The 19,388-nt window shown below is 36.1% G+C and overlaps 1 long non-coding RNA gene across 1 annotated transcript in view; it reads left to right on the top strand.

The window, feature by feature from the left end:
* LOC150019913 (uncharacterized) overlaps positions 1-7,104 on the top strand; it is a 212,109-nt gene extending 205,005 nt beyond the window's left edge. Inside the window, exon 3 of the long non-coding RNA XR_016509099.1 lies at positions 7,014-7,104. This is a non-coding gene — a long non-coding RNA (uncharacterized LOC150019913). The remainder of the gene's footprint in view (positions 1-7,013) is intronic.
* The last annotated feature ends 12,284 nt before the right edge of the window (positions 7,105-19,388 follow it).

Below are 19,388 nucleotides of genomic sequence, written 5' to 3'. Positions count from 1 at the left end.
TAGTTGTGTTCTTATGAAAATAAAAAATCAAAGCTAGCAAGTATAAGAGATTATTATATTGCAGAAGGATTGCTTTACTTTATAAACATTTTCTTTAAGAATATTGAACTCTCAAACTATATTTACCCATTCTTTCAATTTACTTATTCATGAAATATAACCTGAATACCTTTGTAGCATGTGTCTTCTACTCAGGGCTCTTTCAGTCTATCCTCAGACTCTTTTCCTTTAAAAACTTCGTGTTGCTCAGTATTAGCAAAGTAAGAAATTTAAAACTGAAGTATTAGGACTACAGCTAAAGCTTTTTCTCCCTCCTTTCAAACAAAAGTATTTCTGAAGGTAGGAAATTGTAAAAGATAACCTTTACCTCCCCTTTTGAAATGTGTAATATTATTAAATACTAATAATGATCATTGGAAATATCTAATTTCCATACAGTCTGTAAGTCTAAATATTAAATAAAATGAGCCATCCTATTCACTTGAATCCATAGTTCCCTTTGGCTTAAAGTTTCTTAAACTTTAAAAAAAATTGTTCTCTTGTTTTGTCTTTCCCCATAATGCTTTTATGAACTAAAACTGATTTACATACCAACCATATGACTAGAACTGCAAAAGATCTGTTATGTTTATCATTACTTCACTTAATATAGGGCACCATGGATGGTATGATGCCTAATATTTTATGAAGGAATTTTTTTTAATGCTGCCAGTTATAGTTGTAAGACATTCTGAATTATAAATTGCATTCCAATATCAAAGTATGAGATGTTAAAGTGTGAGAAAATAACATCTTAGAATCACTGAAATACAGTATATCTTCTCATTCTTAAAACACATCTGCAAAGTAGGTATCATATTACCATTTTCTTAGTTGAATATCTTTGTAAAGTTATAGTAATAGTAATAATAAGAATCTAACAATTACTGAGATTTTTTTTGTGCTAGGTACTGTAGTAAACACTGCATAACTTTTCATTTAAGCAAACAGTGTTCTATGAGATAACTACTATTTTTAACCCCATTTTGTTGATGAGGAAATTGAGGCACAGAAAGGCTAAGTGATAGCTAATAAGTGACAGGGTTAAAATTGGATCAGACCCAAGCTGAGCTGAATTCCCAGGTCATGGTCTCTCTATTCCATTAAGCTGCTCCTTCATTAATGTGGTGAGTAACAAAAACTAATACATATTGTACTGTCTTCAGGAAAAAACTAAATATTTGTTTTGAAGGCATAGGGATAACTTTTTTAAAAATTTATTAATAGTTTACATATAATAATAAATGCTTACTTAATCATTTAACATAGAGCCTGGTAGATATTGTGAACTCAATGAGTGTATACAACTTTATTATTATCTTCATATTATAATTTTTAAACTATTAAGTTCTAAATGTAGATATTTATCATTGTAATGAAGGATTATTAAGTCATTTTGTTGTTGTACATCCCTGTTTACATTTCTTTTGGGGGGGGGGATAACTTTTAATGTTTGCAATTGCATGAATAATTGTATGTTTTGAGATAGTGCATTCTAGGTTCCTAAAAATGTCTCTCACTTGCACAGAACTGCTCTACATTTGGCCTGTGCCAATGACCATGCGCGAGTGGTCACTCTCCTAATAGACAGAAAATGCGAGATGAACTTCGGTGACATTGATGAAAGGACAGCTCTGATTACGGTATGGAGTAGCCAACTATGTCAGCATGAGATGGGTTTGATTTAATTACTTAGAATAAAAATGAATTTATCTCATTTAGCTGTAAGTTATTGTTGAACTGTTTACTTTGAACTCCTAGCATTTATGATCTATTTCTCGGCATACTACTGACAGGCCGTACGATGCCAGGCGGAGGAATGTGCGACTATTCTGTTAGAACGTGGTGCTGACCCAAATATAATGGACATCGAAGGCAACACTGCGCTCCACTATGCTGCCCTGGGTGACAATACAGAGATAGTAGCAGAGCTGCTTGCACATAATGCAGACATTGAAGCAAGAAACAAGGTATAGATCAACCGACTTTATTTACAAAATATTTGAAATACATGGTTTTATTTTTTTTTCTCACATGGATATTCTGAATATAATATATCAGGCCCTGTCACCATGGGAACAACTCCAAGCCAGGTCAGGGAGGGCTGGAGAATGTAGTGTCCAGGGAAAAGGCAAAGCACTGTCTCCAGCTACCCTTCAGCCCAGAAGGAAAAAGTTTCTGTTAGTGCCTGGGACTGGGTGATAGGCTGAGAGCCCACCCAGGACTGAAGGCCTGCGGGGAGTGAAGTGAAGGTGGGGCTGGCTCCTGTGCAGGCAGGGGCTTAGGAAACGGGGGCTGCTGGGGATGGGTGGGTGGAAGAGACCTAGTACCCAGCAGGGGGAGCTGGGTGAGTGCAAGTGAGAAGGGAAGCAGAAGTCCACAGGCCCTGAACATTCCAGAACACCAGAGTTTGGAAGGCTGTGGCAAGAGACTCAGGCCATGTCTTGACATTACCAAAGGCATCCACTTGTGCTCATAGCCACTCCGCCAGCCACACACCTCCTTGGGATTTTCCACGTGAGAGTGGACCTCCTGCTCAGCCTCGGGTGGCTCCTCAGTGGGGTTGTAGCTGTACACAGGGCGCACGTGATGGCAAAGCAGTCCACCCAGTTTTACTCCTGGACACACATTACCTCTCACCACTGCAACCCTGACAGGAACAGCCTCGGCGGACACAGGTGGGGTTGATTTTACATATTTGGAAGCTGAAGCATTCTCTGAATGAAAATATCTTGAAATAACTTAATTGTATAAGATTTCACTTTACATAATGATACTTTTGAAGAAGCAGTAGAGGATATAGCTCTCTTTTATGCCCTGCTGATATCTATTTATGAAAACAATTTATTAGAGGTAAAACTTCTAAAAAATTTTTTTCAGCCAAGTTTTTCCCTAATTAATGTCAAACAACACAGGAAAGCAAAATATCCCATGGAAATAGGCATTATCTTAAAACTCAAACAAAACAAAACATTTTATACTAAATATAAATCTTGCTGCTATTGACAAGTTTTTATATGATAAAGAAGTGATTTATATAAAAGTGATTTATCATTGGCCAAAGCCTAAGAGGGAAAAAGGAAAACGAAAGAGAAAGAGGAATTAAAAATACCGAGGCCAATTTGGAAATATGTTGATTGAGAGGAAATAACCAGAAAAGGGTTTTTTTGGGTTTTTTGGGATTTATTTTTTGTTTTTCCTCTCCTTGCAGTTTATGTGTTTGGATAAAGCGCTCTTCATTTTTCAGGGACAGTGATTTTTAGTTTGGGAGGGTGCATCAGTGAGTTATAAACTTGCCTCAAGATCAATATTAGGAGGCTCTGAGGCCACCAGACTGGCATTGAACAGTGATCATTAAGTGGGGCCCAAGAGGAAAGGACAGGTGATTAACTGAGCTATTATCCTATTCTGGCAGAAACAGTCACTTAGATAAGAGTCTGAAGTCTGTTCTCAAATCTAGAAGGTCTTGATGGGAAGTAAGGAGTTTATAAATAATGAAATCGAGTTGCATTTTGAGTTTAATAGTCCCTTTTGACCCCTACCCAGGAAATTAAATGCCGTTTTGATAAGTTATTTATATCTCTTACACTTTTAGTTGTCCCAGTCCTCAAGTGACAGAGGGGTTTGGCCAGGCAGGTGAGAGACGAGACTAAAGTGACTGTGTACTTTACTAGTTCTCAACTTGAAGTGTGCTGGTGAACCACAGTCACCTGATGGACTTTAAAAAGTTTTCAATTCTAGGCTCTTCCTTAAAGATTTTGCCTGAGTAAATCTAATAATCCTGGACATGTGTATTTAGAAATATTTCCTTGAGATTCTGATATAACACTTGGTTAAGAACTACTGAATGGGTAAGTGTAATGTGTAAATTCACAGATCGCACAAACTTAAGCAATCTCTAAAAGACTTGGAATTTGATAGGTGAAACTTCCTTAAACTCTCTCCTTTCCAGCAATATTGGCCTGACTTTCAACTGTTGCCACCTCTTCGCTTAAGAAGTTACTGGGACCATTATTGGCAATATCTACTGACTTAAAGAACACCTTTTTCCTTTCAACCATCCAGTCTTTAGATATTTGCTTATGGGTCATCTGTTAATTAGTAGAATCGGACCCTTTAAGAATTTTGCATCATTTGTTCTTGTTCAGATCCTTAGATCAGCAAATGTTTACCACAAGCAGGATTTTCCTGCAATAATATTAAGTCTTGAGGCTTCTTTTTAGTTGAAATAGTGTGATGAACTGTTTCAGTATGTGTTAAATTCATAGAACCCTGGCATAATCAGGATGGCAGCTTTAAACATTAAAACATCAAAAACCATGAATTTTAATAACAATGACGATGAGGATTGTTCCAGTAATTTAGTTTCAGCAGTTCTATCAACTAATTATCTATTTGATTAACAATTTCAGAGAATTAAATACAAACTGATTATAGTTTTAATAAGTATTGGCGAATTTTTGTAGTGGGTATTATTAGTCTAAATAATTATTTTTATTACATACATGGCCCGAAATATTGGTAAGACATATGATGCTAATGAAAGAAATGGGTTTAAATATAAATATTTGTTTTATACACAACCATTTAAAAACATAGCAAATAAAAACACAGGTGGGCTCTAGCCTAAATGTGGGCCCTGAATGTTTATTTTGCTTCCATAAATTGAGTCAACATTTAAATTTAGGAGACTCATGTGGAAATCTGGATTTCAAGCTTCTCTTAACGAATCAAATATGGCACCCCATAAGCCCATACTGCTGTTTGCTATGTTGTGGAGAATCTGACCCTTTCATATGAGACATGTGTTCTCTAGTTTGCTGCCATCCCTACCTAGATTATTTTCTTACTTGAGTTACCTACTTTACCTCTATAAGCACTTGAGTTTACAATTCCTGTATTATATTTTATTAAAGACATCAATATTTTCAAGACCATCTGCATTCATTTATAATATATATATATTTATAGTGATCTTTTAAGAATGGGATTGAATTTTTCAAGTTAGAATTTATGTTATTGTTTTAAAAAACTTTTCCTTTATAGGTCCTATAAATAATCATATTCTTGTTACTGCACAGGGACCAGCCTAGAGCTGGTCTGCATCAGGCCAGCTTGTAGTGTGTGGTTCTTGAGTTCATGTAGGAAGGATTTTGCAACAGCAGTCTAAGTGATTTTGAGAGTACATTTATTATAGCTGGGGACCGTGAAACAAAGGAAGGGCTTAGGGTAGAAGTGGCAACAGGAGAGAGCCTAGGCAGTGCTCTGCTTTGGTTCCCTGGAAACATTGTAGGGAGGAAGTGAGCCCAGGTGGGGCAGCTGTTAGCTCACTGGAGAGTCAAAGAAAAAGAGAGCCTTGGAGAGAGGGTCAGGGGATAAGCTCGCGTTAGCTGAGGGTTAGCTGCTGCTGCCCGCTGCTCCCCTGGCTGTACGTCTCATGGACACCCTTAGAGTTTAGAAAGAAGTAAAAAATTCATGGCCTGGACGGGGCATGGGTGTGCTCCAGTGCAAGCCCGCAGTGAGTCTTTGTCCTGAGGGCTTTTTCTCTTTTTTTTTTTCCCATGCTGGAATGAATCTTAGGGGAGGGTTTCAGTAGACTATTCAACAGCTTTCTGGGTGCATTTTTAATATGCTGATGGCGTCAAAATGAGCATATAGAGGGGTTTGGGATTATTCCTTGGTCGGCTATAGTATTTTACTGTTACCTTAGGTCTGACTGGCTTCTAATGAGGTTTTTGTTATTTGTACTCCTGACTTCATCTGTGCTTGGGTTTAGCTGGCACAATTAGCATTAATTGGGTCTCTGTTCTCTATTTTCCAGACCAGGGTGATTTTGGCTATGTATTCTCTGGTTAGGGAGGAGAGGTATACCATTTGCTCTCCGGTGTCCTTGGTTAGAGGCAATAAGGTCTTGTGATAACCAGTTTATTGTGAGTTGCTCACACTGTTTGGCCTGTCTCTTAATTTAGAGTCCATTTTTTTAGAAACCGTTTTGAAGCAGGAGTGACTGACGTTGACATCTGGGATCCTGATAGCTTTAGTAGAAGAGAGTCAAGCAACTGTGTATAACCTGGAGAAAACCTTCACCTCTGTTGCAAAGCTCTCAAAACTGTATCCATGCAACTCTGTAATTTACAAATGTTAATGTTTGCCACAGAAAACTATTGACAAATTGGGATTAAGCGAAGTTAAATACTTTTTTAGTACTGAGCATACAATGCACAGTTTTGTCATATTTTTTAAACACGGGTGATCCTTCTGGATCCTTTTTCTGCTGGGACATAGTGCTACAATTCTGGCAAAGTAGGGTACATATTCTTTGAAATACAATTTAAGAAACACTAGAGTTAATTATTTAGGTTATTAATTCAGTAAAAGTATTGAAAGCATTTACTACTATGTTTTATAGTTTGGAAATACAGAGATCAAAAAATAGCTTCAGCCCTCATGAAGCTCTTGTTTTAGATGGGGAGCAATGAAATAACGCCAGCATCCCATGATAGGTACTGTGATAGGAACACAGACTCTTGGAACCAGTACTGTACGTGTTTGAAGTGAGTTCTGGAGAGTGATGTTGCAGTTAATCTACTGAAGAGGGAGAGGTGGGCATTTTAAAGAGAAGCAGCAGCCGGTGACAGCACAGGGGTGAAAAGGAAGGGGCTGCTTTTTTTTCTTTTTAAAATACTTTATGTATTTGTTTTTAGAGAGAGAGAGAGAGAGAGGGAGAGAAACATCTCTGTGAGAAACATCAGTCTGTTACCTCTCATACTGCCCTGACCAGGGACCACCGCAACATAGGCATGTTCTCTGTCCGGGAATCAAATCAACTGAGTCACACTGGTCAGGGTGGAAGGGACTACTTTTATTTACTTTCTGTATTATGTGTTTAAGTTCAGAGGATCTTTTATAAGTTTTAAAATTTGGTTGGATATATGTTATTTCATAAATTATAAATTGTTTTTGCTGCTTTACAGGAGGGCCTCACACCACTTTCACTTGCTAAGCGTGAACACAAAGAGAAAATGGTGGAATTTTTAGAAAACAGAGATGCAAAAGTCCCTCAGTTGGAAAGGTACAGTTGTTCATTTTCTTTATTGTTTTTGAGTGGAACAATCACTCAAGTCAGAAAGATTAAATTAATAATAAGAAGATTAATTTATAATTATATAGTGAAAAATACCAAACATAATCAACTAGGTAGAAAAACAATTATTCCGACTAGGCAACTGGAAGGAGAGTATAACATGGTTTCATATTCATTTATAATATCGAGTGATGTCATTTGCAATCTGATTTTTTGGTTATATGATCTCAGCTAGAGGGGTTTCCTCTTGGTTTTATTAGTTTTATATTATATGGATTCTGTTAGTTTAATATTATGATACAATATTGGATTTAGTCTCCCTGAATAGTTTTTTTTTTACTTTTACTTTGCATATAGTTTTCCTTAAAAGATGTATATTAGAATTAAGTAGGAGTTGATTTTGTCTTTTGGATGACCCTGCTTTACATTTCTCTCTCTGATGAATACTGGTGTTATTAGATTATCCCTAAGTGGCTATGAATTACTGCTGCTAGATACTATGTACTCATCCTTTTTCATTTCTAGTATATTTTGATGTTTTTATTTCTAATTGGTATGGTAGAAGGAAGGAAGATAACTTTAATTGAATAAACTTTTCCTTTAATGAAGATGAGTCATAGGCGGGTGATAAAGGAAAGAGATAAGCTTTCAGGTCACTTGAGACTGGGTTTAATGGCTAGCTTTCCTTCTTGCCAGCTGCGTGACCTTGTCAACATTACTTATCATCCCCAGATATGTTCCTGATATGAAAAAGAGAATCCTAATGTATCCCTCAAGGCTGGTTGTGTGTAAGATTATCTAGCATTTAACTTCGTGCCTACCTCATGCTTGTCAGCATCAGTAACACTATGACTAGGTGTGGGGAGCATGTCGAGGGAAGTCAGGTGAGAGGGGAAAGAAGGGAGAGGGAGGGAAATGGTGCAGAAATTAAGAAGCGTAGTGGGAGGATGCAGAATAGTACGGGAGGATGTTGAGAAGGGCTTTATGCCCAACCCAAGGACATGGATTAAGTCAGGGGGACTGATGGAGGGAGGGCGGTTGCTAGGTAAAGGGGAGCAAAGGGAAAAGAAATTCGGACAGCTGTAACAGCATAATCAATAAAACATACAAAAAAATAACACTATGACTATTAACATCATAATTATTATTGATATTATTGTTTTAAGCCTGCCAAAAAGCTCTTACTTACCTGACTTCTAGCTGACTTTGAAGTACAATATAACAGACTAAGGATGAAACAGGAAATTCTTTTAAATCTTCACCTACTTCAGATTAGTGACCTCAGCATAGTTTCTTATCCGTTTGAGGATTTTAAATTAGCAAATTCTACTGTGTAATATCCAAGTGGTACAAGAGGCTTTCTTTTTGTCCCTTAATTTTAGCCTTGGAAGTAATTTACAAAGATAAACGCTTAAGCATGTGAATGATCAATTCTACACAGATAAACAGGGTATTGACTTGATAACATATATCAAATTAGATGTTTAAATGACTTAATTGAAGTTCCCGAGGGTGAAGTTTACCTCTTTGTTATAATAGAACAGCCCTCATGCTTGCAGTAAATGATGAGTCCACAAATAGAGTCAGGCTTTTTCTTCAGCACGGCACTGATTTCTTTTTTCAAGATAACTATGGATGGACTACAGAAGAATATGCTTTTGTTAGTGGTCTTCATTTGTAAGTGTTTACACTAAAATGCTAGGTATCGCTAAACGTAGGTTTAAAATAATTTAACCATTACTTCTTATGTAAAAGGTAAGATTTCATAGTTTGGTTCAGGCAGTCTGGGAATGGCACTGAATTAGTCTGTGCCAGCAGCCAGAAACCAAGCAAAAGACTAGACTAGTGAGAAGCAGCAATGGGCCAGATTCTTTAGCTCAGAACTTTTAAGATCTTTATTGTTTTGGATCCTAATATTACCCATTTCATTCTATGTAGAACCCTATGTATGGGGTAAAAATAATGTCACATCTCTGATTTTTCTAACTAGTTATTTGGGACCTTGAAATCTTAGGTATAGCCAAAGATTCTGTATTTTCTGGGGGCGAACTCCTATAATCTCATCTTTGAATTTTTCAACAACCTAAAGGGTTCCGTAAGTCCAAGGGAGCCAGTTATCTTTTACAGGTCAGATGGAGAAGTAAAACAAAGACACTAATCATTTGGTTGTTTCCATTGATTCTATTGCTGCAGACTTGCTATTGAAACTGGTCCTACAGTCATGATAGATCTATGCTCCTAGGTTACCCTTGCTGATCCAGATTCCCAAGTCTTCACGTTGATCCACACTTGGACTTGAAAGTTACAGCTTTTTTTTTTAGTTTACATACATATGCTTGTATGCTCAGCCCTTATTCTAATTACTCGTACCTTGTTCTGGCAGCTGAGCCTCCTAGCTTTAGACACCCACAGTCTTCCACACACATTTGAAAACCTATGGAGAGCTCACAACTTAGTCCAGACCTTTGTGCACTAGTTATCCTTTGAGCATCTTATTTGCTTTTTTCTGTTAGCAGGTATTTGTTGGAAGCATTCTAAGCTGTCAGAGAGGTTCAAATAATGTTGCAGGAAAAGATCAGACTTTCCTTTCTTTTTCATTATCAGATTTCTAGCCCAAGGCCACTTTCTGTCCTGTAGAGCATCTTTGTTTAAGTCAAGGAAGGTCCCATATCACCTTTCCTAGAATAATAGGCATCAACTTGCCTGAGATTCTGTAGTTAAGGTGGACCCCTCAAGTGGTCTGTTTTCCGTAACAATGAAATTCTCCCAACTGCTTGAATTTACCTCACATATCAAAATATTTTAATTATGCCTCATGTGGAAGTCAGTAAACAGAAAGCTCTTAAGTCAAAGTAGGTTATTGGGTATTAGAATTGCTAAAGCCCTATCCCTGACTCATCAGTATCCATGATTGACAAGTAGGATTTTATCTTCCAAGTCTATTGGGAATAAACAGGGAGATTAAGCATCGTTCTCATAAAGATCTGCTGGTTCAGAGTCTGAGCAGCTGGAGAAGGATGCTAGTAGTCCAGGCCAGGTCCTGACTTCTATTAATTTTCTGCCATTTGTATGATTAGCTACAATAAGAGGGGAATATTATGTTATCTGACTTAATGAAGTAATATATTTCTAAATAAATTTCATTGCAAGTTATATAATTGCTGAGATGCCCTGAATTACAAGCCACAAAGAAGGAGCAGCTAATAACTAACTTAATTCTATTTTCTGGAAACTGCAACAGTTAAATGTTAGAAACTATGAAAAACCCACTTTGGGGTTGATTTGCGATTTCATAGTAGGTTCAACAAATAAAGTTCATGAACAGATTTTACTTTTACTATGCTGTTTCCCTAAGCATCTCTTCTTGGTGTATTATCTCATTTAGTCAATCATCCTAACAACCTTGTAGAATAAGGCAGTAAGATTCTTATATTGCAGAGGAGGATTTCGAGCCAAAGAGAAGTACTGTCTTAGAACAAATAGCTATTGGTTACAGACCTAGGACTTCTGAGTTTAAGACACTTGCCATTATGTCAAGCTAACTCTAATTGATTTACAGAAGTGTATTGCCATCAAGTCATGACTGTTTCATGTTTTTATTTTCCTTAATAAAAAGTTTGTAGAATTTACAAATTTGAAATGTATGGTATGAAGTCTTGATATTAGCTCAAGATATTATCTGAAATACTCTTAAGAATTTAATATATTTGAAAAATATTTTTGATATCAGTATTAAGGTAGTAATATTATTTATCACCAATTTTATGCACAGCAATCATCAACTAAGTTGTGAAAATACGGAAGAAAGGAGGTCTAAAACGGGTTTCGAAAGTAGCAAAAGTCTTGGTAAGACATCTAGTAGTGAATTACTTTTGGCAGTCCTGCCATTGATAAGAGTGAAGAAGTTTTGATAAGAAAGAGCGGTGAAAAAAAATGTGTAAATCTCACGTACAGTTTTTCTTTCATAATTTCTTTCTTAATAGAATAGTATTCAGTACTGCTTAAACAGTTTATTGTAGGTAATTCAAAATCTGGGACAGTATTGTCTGAAAAGAAGTTCATTTCTTTAGTCATGACCCCTAAATTTTCATATTATATCCTTATGTAAAAACGAAAAAAGATTTTAAAGTTAGGATGTTGTATGTTTCCTCTATAATCACATGATAACAAATTGTACTTGTTATAAAAATGGTTCTTTTGTTTAGTTTTTACAACAAATGGATTATATTTAGTAAGTAAATACTTGTTATTATGTCCTGATTTGTCTCACTAAGAAAAGTAACTAAAACTGGGAACTCAACAATACCTTCCTAGTGCCATAAACAAATGGCAAGCGGTAAGAACTACAAAACTTAGCCAGTGTGCAGCATTCCCAATGAGATTGTTTTTTAAAGATATCTACCGATAGATAAGTCAGAAAAGCAATGCCTTGTTGAGAAGCGTAAGTTATTCTATATGTTGTTATACGAACAGGGTCTCACTGTTATCAACTTCCTTTCTCATAGGTCAAAACAGAATGAGATATTTTGACTTAATTAGAACAAGATGTTTCCTTCTGTTTGTTGGATAATTGTCATGATACTGTAATTTCTTTAGAACAAGATACTCTGTTGCCATTGGTCAAAAGATAATCAAAATAAATATTCAATAGCCCAAAGTCAACACATTTTTAATAAAAGTATAAAAATGCTTCACAGTAACAAAAATCGCTGGTGTGCTAGCTGGATGTGACACCTAGTGCATCGCGCAGCCTGAGCTGTATGAGGACGCCTTTGACTTAGTAGACCTTTATCAAAGGACTTGCGTAGGTTGTTTTGCGAGTTATAAGAAACACAAAGATGAAATAGAGTTTTGATATTTAAGGCATTCATAATGTGATAGAGCTGTCCTTGGTTTATTTCTGTGGTTTTTTTAAACGTACTTTTCAAAGAAATTTTCAAAGTTCATTTATTCATTTGTCTGCTTAATGGTGTGCCATTTAACTCTCAAGTGCCTTAGGTGCTAAGTATTACTCTGATGTTGCAAAATACAAATATTTTAAAAACACAGTCCCTGCCCTTCAAGAGGATGTTGTTATTGTCATTTGTATTACTTACTATACTTTATTCAGTGCTTACTAGGTACCAGAGCCCACTAGGAATTTATAATTATCATTATTTATTCTTTTCTATTAATGCATAATATGTCCCATACACTTTAAGTGCATAATGGGGAATTAGGGTTTTTAAAAAGTGGGTAGAATGTTTTTTCAGCTACCATCAGTTCTTTATGAAATTTTCACCTATCCATGTTGAAATAAAAAAGCCAGGAAGCTTCATTTATTCCACTTAAAATGTGCTCTGTTTCTAGGCCTACATGTTTTTTATTTATTTCCCTTAAAAAATCTTATTCATTTAAGAAATAGCAATAATAGTTGGTAGTGTTTTTTTCCCTTTGAAAACCATCTCTTAAGAGCCCATGATTGACTAGGGCAGAAGCAGTGGCAAAGTAAAGCAGAGACAGAAGAGGTCTAGTTAATATGATTTAATGATGACTGAATTTAAAAAGTTAGCAGGGAGAGAGAAATCTTAAGATGATTCATAGGTTTGCAGGTTGTGCACTAGTATTTTAATTGGACAGGAAGACTAGGACTTTATCAGATGAACAGGGAAGACCAGCAGGTCAACAGAGAAGACCAGTTTTCTTTTTCCATACGTGTTGAGATGGAATATCCATGGATAACTTATGTACATTTTGTAGACAATTATTTTTGACTTTTTGCCTTGTCCTGTCAACAAATGCCTGTAATAGTGAGCTATATTTTTAGCATAATAAGAAATTAAGAAAAAATTGGGAGCAAATAGAATGAGTAGCAGGGGGGAAGTAAAGGCAGGACTCTCACCATCGCAGTCTAACAAAGAACTTAATAGAGCAGGCAAGAAGCAGAGGGAGACATGTCTCACCCGTTGACCAGTAGTCGTGAGCCTGGTCCGATAAGGCTGCCAGGCATTCCAAACTACAGAAGTAAACTATGATAGTGCAGGGGGAGCCCTTGAAAGTCTGTGCGTATCATCTCCACTAGCTGGGAAAAGAAAAACCTTGAGACAGGTAGTCATCCCAAGGCCTGGAAGTGGGGAGGGGAGGGGTCTACGGTGTCCAGAGAAAAAGCCCATACAAGAATTCAGTTAACTGCCTGCCTTCTGTCACGTATGCAAAATGAACAAATAAAGTCTGCAGCGAGATAAGGTTTGGGACTAACAGACTCCCACTCATACCTACATTTGGGTAGTCACATCTCCCTGGGGGAAGCTGGCACCATCTTTACCCATCAATCAATCTGTAATTCCCTCACCCTCATCCCACCTGGCCACCGGGGCTCTGGTCACATGGGTGCTAGTCACCCGCCTTTGGCCACCCTTGTTTTTGCCACCCTTGCTTTGGCTTTCCCATTCACTGATAAACTTTGCATGCACACTTCCAGGCTCGCTGATCTATAATTCTTTACTGCATAGGTGAGAAGAACCAGGGTCCGGTAACCATACTACATATGATAACTATAGCTATCACAAGTGATTGATGCACAGTTATTATAAAAAGTTAAGCACTGCTTAGTTGGAGAAAATTAACAGTGGTGTTTTTATTTTCTTTATAGGAAGTTTCATACTATAGAATGTATTGTCAGTCATTAGAAGTCTTTATTTCTTATTCTGATTATAATAGGATTGTTACTGGTTTCACATATTTTCTGACATCATTGTTTCCTTTATTCCTTTTATGTCTTTATTCATGTGGATGTAGATCTACTGGAATTTCGAAAACAAGTATCAACACAAACAAATTCAAGGACAGGTATAACACATCAGCCCAAATAATGACTTATCATTATCACCCAAAGTTCATAGTTTACATTAAGTTTCACTCTTTGCGTTGTACATTCTATGGGCTTTGACAATGTCTGATGACATGTAGCCACTATTATAGTATCCTATAGAATTGTTTGACTGCCCTAAAAATCCTTCATGCTCTGCTTATTTATCCCACCCTCCCCCCTAACTCCTGGAAACCACAGATCTTTTTACTGAATGTCATATAGTTGGAATCATACAGTAGGTATTTTTTTGAATGTTTAAAAAATTAAAATTTCCAAGGTAAATAAATGTAGTTATCCAAGATGTTTTTTTGTCCTTTATGGGTTGTTGCTGCTGTTGTTGTTGTTCATCAGTATAGGATCTGATGATATATGCCTTACAAGCTGAGAAAGCATGATTTCTATAGGCATTTGTCACATACTGGGGAGAGTTGAGAAAAATTACATCACGCACTACTGCATAGCGCTAACTATTTGGACCATCCTTCTCTCTGAGGTGGGTCCAGATAGATTCTAGCCATGTAAGGAGACTGTCTCAAGGAGCTATACTTGATAAAACTGGAACCACAAAGTCTGTCATACTTATCCTGCGATGGGAAATAGGGCCAGAAAGTGTCTGTTTCCTATGTTTTGCCATGTGCAAAGTGTACTGCCTGTAGCCAGGCTCCCTTGTGATAGAGTGGACAGAGCTGAGAAATTGTATTGTATTACAGCAAAATAAGTATACTCTCTTCTAACTAAGGGTAGGAGTCTGGAAAAATTATTCATTTCAAGTTTGACATTGTTAGTTTATGATACTGATTCTACTAATGATACTATTTTCTGTCAGTTTGATAGGATTTGGTTAGAATTATGATCATTGTAAATAGCAGTTCACTTGTAGATATCAGATTATGATCTCCTTCTTTTTTTTTCTCCTGCATTTGATATATATAAAGGAGGAGAAGTAAATATTTTTAATGTATTAATTGCCTACTAATAGTATCATTCATATTCATTGTAGTATAATGTTAGGTCCCAAAGGACTACTTTCTAACAAAGCATCAGTCTGGTACTTTTAAAGTTCTGGATTTTTCCACTGTTGATTTAAAATGTATTTTACTTTTTTTTAACAGTGAGTGAGAAGTCTGAAGAAGACTCTTTGAACAGGTAGGATTTTATGGATTTTTAAAAACTATATGTTAGCTAAGGGAATGCACAGAAAAGAAACTTAACATTTCTTGAGCGTTCTGCCCTGGGCTGGACACTATACTATGGAATTAACATGTGTTATATAGTCACCGCAATACCTTTGCAAAGTAGCTATGCCCTAATAGCCTACTTTTCATTAATTAGGCAGCTGTGGTTCAGGGAGGTTGATGAGTTGACCCATGATTCCATAGTTAACAAGTGGCTGACCCATGGTTGGAGTGTCATTCTGCCTGGCTCCCAGATCCCTTCTGTTGTCCTTCAACATACACTGCCAAGTTTCTGTGTGGCCCTGGCATCAAGATACAGATACAAATCAGATCACCTCAGAATGTCAGATCTAGTTGTGTGTTAACTGTGATTTAGAGTTTTCCTAAGAAACCCAAGCATTTGTCTTAATATAGTCGACAATTGCAGTGGTAACTAGTACCTTGTTTTTCACAACAAAGACTTTAGGGCACATCATGGTTAGCTATGGCCACAGAACCATAGATTTGACCTAAGGAAAACCTAATCAGGCAAGTGTTTTTAAGTATAATAGTATCTGTTCTTCTTGATATGAATTATTTTTTGTAAGTGAAAAATATCTGTGTATAAACCATGTTATGTTAATTAAATTCAGCATCTATTTAAAAGATATTTCTCAATGATTTCTCTACTCACTGACTTCCCAGTCTGGTTTTCTCTTCAGGCCAGTAACTTGGCCTAGTTGTAGTTTTTTTCTTTTTCATAGAGTCCTTTTTTCTTTCATGACGTTTTAGATTTTTAACTTTCTTCTCTGCCTTTTTTGGAGTTTCTCTCATTGTGTTAGTTTTTTCCACTTTAGCCTGTTACGTGTTCTCCATTTTTCTATAGATAGAATGAAGAGCACATAGAATTGTAGGACTTTAAGGAATCTTAGCAATTAAATAATCAGAACACCCACTAGTACTTCAACCTGTGTTTAACATTCTGGCCAACTGGTTGCTCACATGGAGAATTTGAAACTCAAAGAAATTAGAGTGACTTACTTGGATGTGGTAAGTGGTGGAAGTGAGATGTAAATTCAGATTTCTAAGCCTAGTAGGATTGGGTTTAGTGAATGCAGTGAAAGAAGACAGAATAGAATTAGCAGGGAAATCAGGAGGAAAAACACTGGGTTGGGATAGGAATAAGGGTTTTAGAAAAGAGATGGGAGAGATCAGATAGGGGAAAGAGATCAGAGTAGAGGGGTTTATGACAAATTAAAGACAAGTTACAAGAAGGAAGGCCACAGGATGTTGGGAGTTTTCTAGAAAGGCAGATTAAAATAAAGGGTTCAAGAGAGTCCTGAAGATGTTCCTGTTCTTTTGTTTGTTTGCTTAATTTGGAAAACTAGCAAAATTCAAGGTTTCTGTTGAAAAGTATTAGAATAATTTAGAAAGATTCTCCTTATTGCAAACAGGACTATGGTATCATCTATCTGAACCCCTACTTACAGAGTGGGGCTTTGATCCCCTCGAGTCGTAGGGGGCTGGAGATTGCTGAACTATATAGATCTGTGGCCCACGGCAGGTGTCTCCTCACCTCTGCCCCTTTTCCCAATTAGCTGATAGCCTTCCCATGTAGGAATGGGGTAGGAAATGGGTAGGACTGGCTGTTAAATCAGTAATGGAGGTGTGTAGTTGATAACACGCCTATGTTAGATATGGATGGCAGAATCCATTTAGCTTGTTTTCCAGGAGCAGGGAAGTCGAGAGCTCTTACTCTTGGTTATTTGAACCCATTCTTGTTTCAAGAGTGTGTGCCTCTGTAGGCTGAAGATTTAAAGCTTGGAGATGGTCTTGGAGGCTGCAGAAGGGTAATCTGGGAGTGGGAAGGCTAATGTCATACACATTTGTTCTTTGACATTTGGACATTTAACTTTTAAACATTTCAAGAAACTCCCTGTAGTATTCTAGGGTAAAATGAAGAAATGTTGTCACCTTAGTAAGTTCCTTCCTAAAGAACCTAGATTAGTCCTTTGACGGACATAGTTTAGTCCTTGAACCAAGGACAATGGAGAAGAAACAGTCTGTCTTTCCACCTTGATTCAGGTCATCAGATCTTTTCCAGTTCAGGAGTCAAAAATTATGTCAGCAATTTATTGGATTTTTAATTCAGGCTTCAGGACTTCTGGTGAAAAATTAACTTCAGGCTTTGCCAGTATATTGGCTGTCACCCTTTGTGGGAACTTAGAGCATATCTCCATTGACTAGTTCATAGATTGGGAGAGGTGAAGACAGAAATAGAGAACTGACAGCTTTTCTAAAACAGGCCAAATTTTAATTATATCAAGAATCTTCATTTAATACACAGATAGCTGACCTTTCACTCAGGTTTTTGGTTGGTTTTTTAAAGAAATGAAAATTTTTGTTGCCTATTTTTACTCTAAAGGCATTCCAGCAACCCTGGCGCTGACAATTCATGGACTGTATCAGAGGATGAAGACTTCCGTTCTGATACCAAAGTAAGGTGCTCCTTCATGAAATTAATGTTCCTGCTCTTAAAATTTAGTAGTGGTCTAGCTATCGTTGTTTTATGTTTATAACGAAAAATTAGTCAAAGCAAACCATTTTGGTGGAAGTATGATATGTTGCATATTTTTTAACTTTAAGTATTGAAGGTGGGGGGGCTGCGAAATATATAGTGATAGAAAAATTATATTGGAGGAAAGTTTACCACAAAAGAGGAGGTAGGAAATTTGATCAGAGATAAGGATTTTTAATATGACTTCTAAATCATACCAGCATGATTTTTATAATACACATGTCTAAATGATTCTTTAGTGGATCCCATTACTTACTGTAATAATCAAGAAATCTTGGTGTCTCTCAGTTCCAAAACTATATATTATATAATATATAGTTTTTTTTCTCCTTGGACTGCTTTTATTTTGGTATCATATTGTTAGGAGAGAGTTTTATTTTGTTTATTTCTAACTTGGTTAGAAATAATATTTATTTGAACTGAAATAATATTACAAAATGTGTAATTTTAGAAATTTAAATTGTCTTTCTCAAAAGCTGTATTGCAGCTTTAAATCATTCCATTGTGTTTTAAATCATTCCATTGAGAGTCTTTTAAATTATTTATTTAATTAAAGAATACATGTTTTGCTTAAAATAATAACCAGCTCTAGAAGCAGAAATTCTTAATAACCAAATAGTAAAATATCAAATTTCAGAAAACTTGTTGTTGCTTTTTAAACTTTTTATTTCAGTTAAAATTAACGTTCAGCCATTGCTGACACCTCAACTGCCAATTAAGAGAATCACACCTTCCCAAATGGAAACTTGTGCTGTTAGGGTACAAACAATAACTTTCGAATTTATTTTACATCAGTGTAGAAAATCAGTAAATATTATTAAATTTTTATTCACTCTCATTAGTGAACATTAGAACACAAGATAACTATATCAGTACATACGCTATCATAGTATATTATTTGAATTAAAATTTAGGAATTTGCTTTTCTTGTTGATTGATGTCAATGATTTTGGCTCCTAATAATTTAAAGCTTGCCTTGTCTGGTTATTATTCTTTTTAAAAATTTTTTTTGTCTTTTAATTTTATTTTTTAATTGTTTACATTCATTATTTTTTACTAGTTTCAGCTGTACAGCATAGTGGTTAAATAATTATATACTTTACAAAATATTTCCTTTAATTTTTTCCAGTGTCCACCTGGGACCATATGTAGTTATTACGATATTATTGACTATATTCTTTATGCTATATTTTACATCCCTGTGACTATTTTGAAATGACCGCTTTGTTCTACTTAATTTCTTCACCTTTTTCACCCAGTCTCCCAAACTTCTCCCCACTGTTCTCTGTATCTATGACTTTGTTTTTCTTCATTTATTTACATTGTTCATTAGATTCCACATATATGTGAAATCATACAGTATTTGTCTTTCTCTGACTAATTTATTTCACTTATCGTAATACTCTCCAGGTCCATCAATGCTGCTGCAAATGGCAAGATTTCACTGTTGTTTTTTTTTGGCTGAGTAGTATTCCATTGTAAATATGTACCACCACTTTTTTATCCATTTGTCTATTGAGGAACTCTTGGGTTGCTTCCATAGCTTGGCTATTGTGAATAACGCAGCAGTAAACACAGGGGTGCATATATTTTCTTGAAATAGTGTTTTGGGTTTCTTCAGATAAATACCCGTAAGTGGAATTGCTGGGTCATGAGGCAAATCCATTTTTATTAATTATTTGA

This window comes from Furipterus horrens, unplaced genomic scaffold, assembly GCF_987537825.1.
Source record: "Furipterus horrens unplaced genomic scaffold, mFurHor1.1.pri manual_scaffold_2, whole genome shotgun sequence".
Lineage (NCBI taxonomy): Eukaryota > Metazoa > Chordata > Mammalia > Chiroptera > Furipteridae > Furipterus > Furipterus horrens.
The sequence above is the reverse complement of the archived record's forward strand: the minus strand, read 5'-3'. Positions and strand labels throughout refer to the sequence as shown.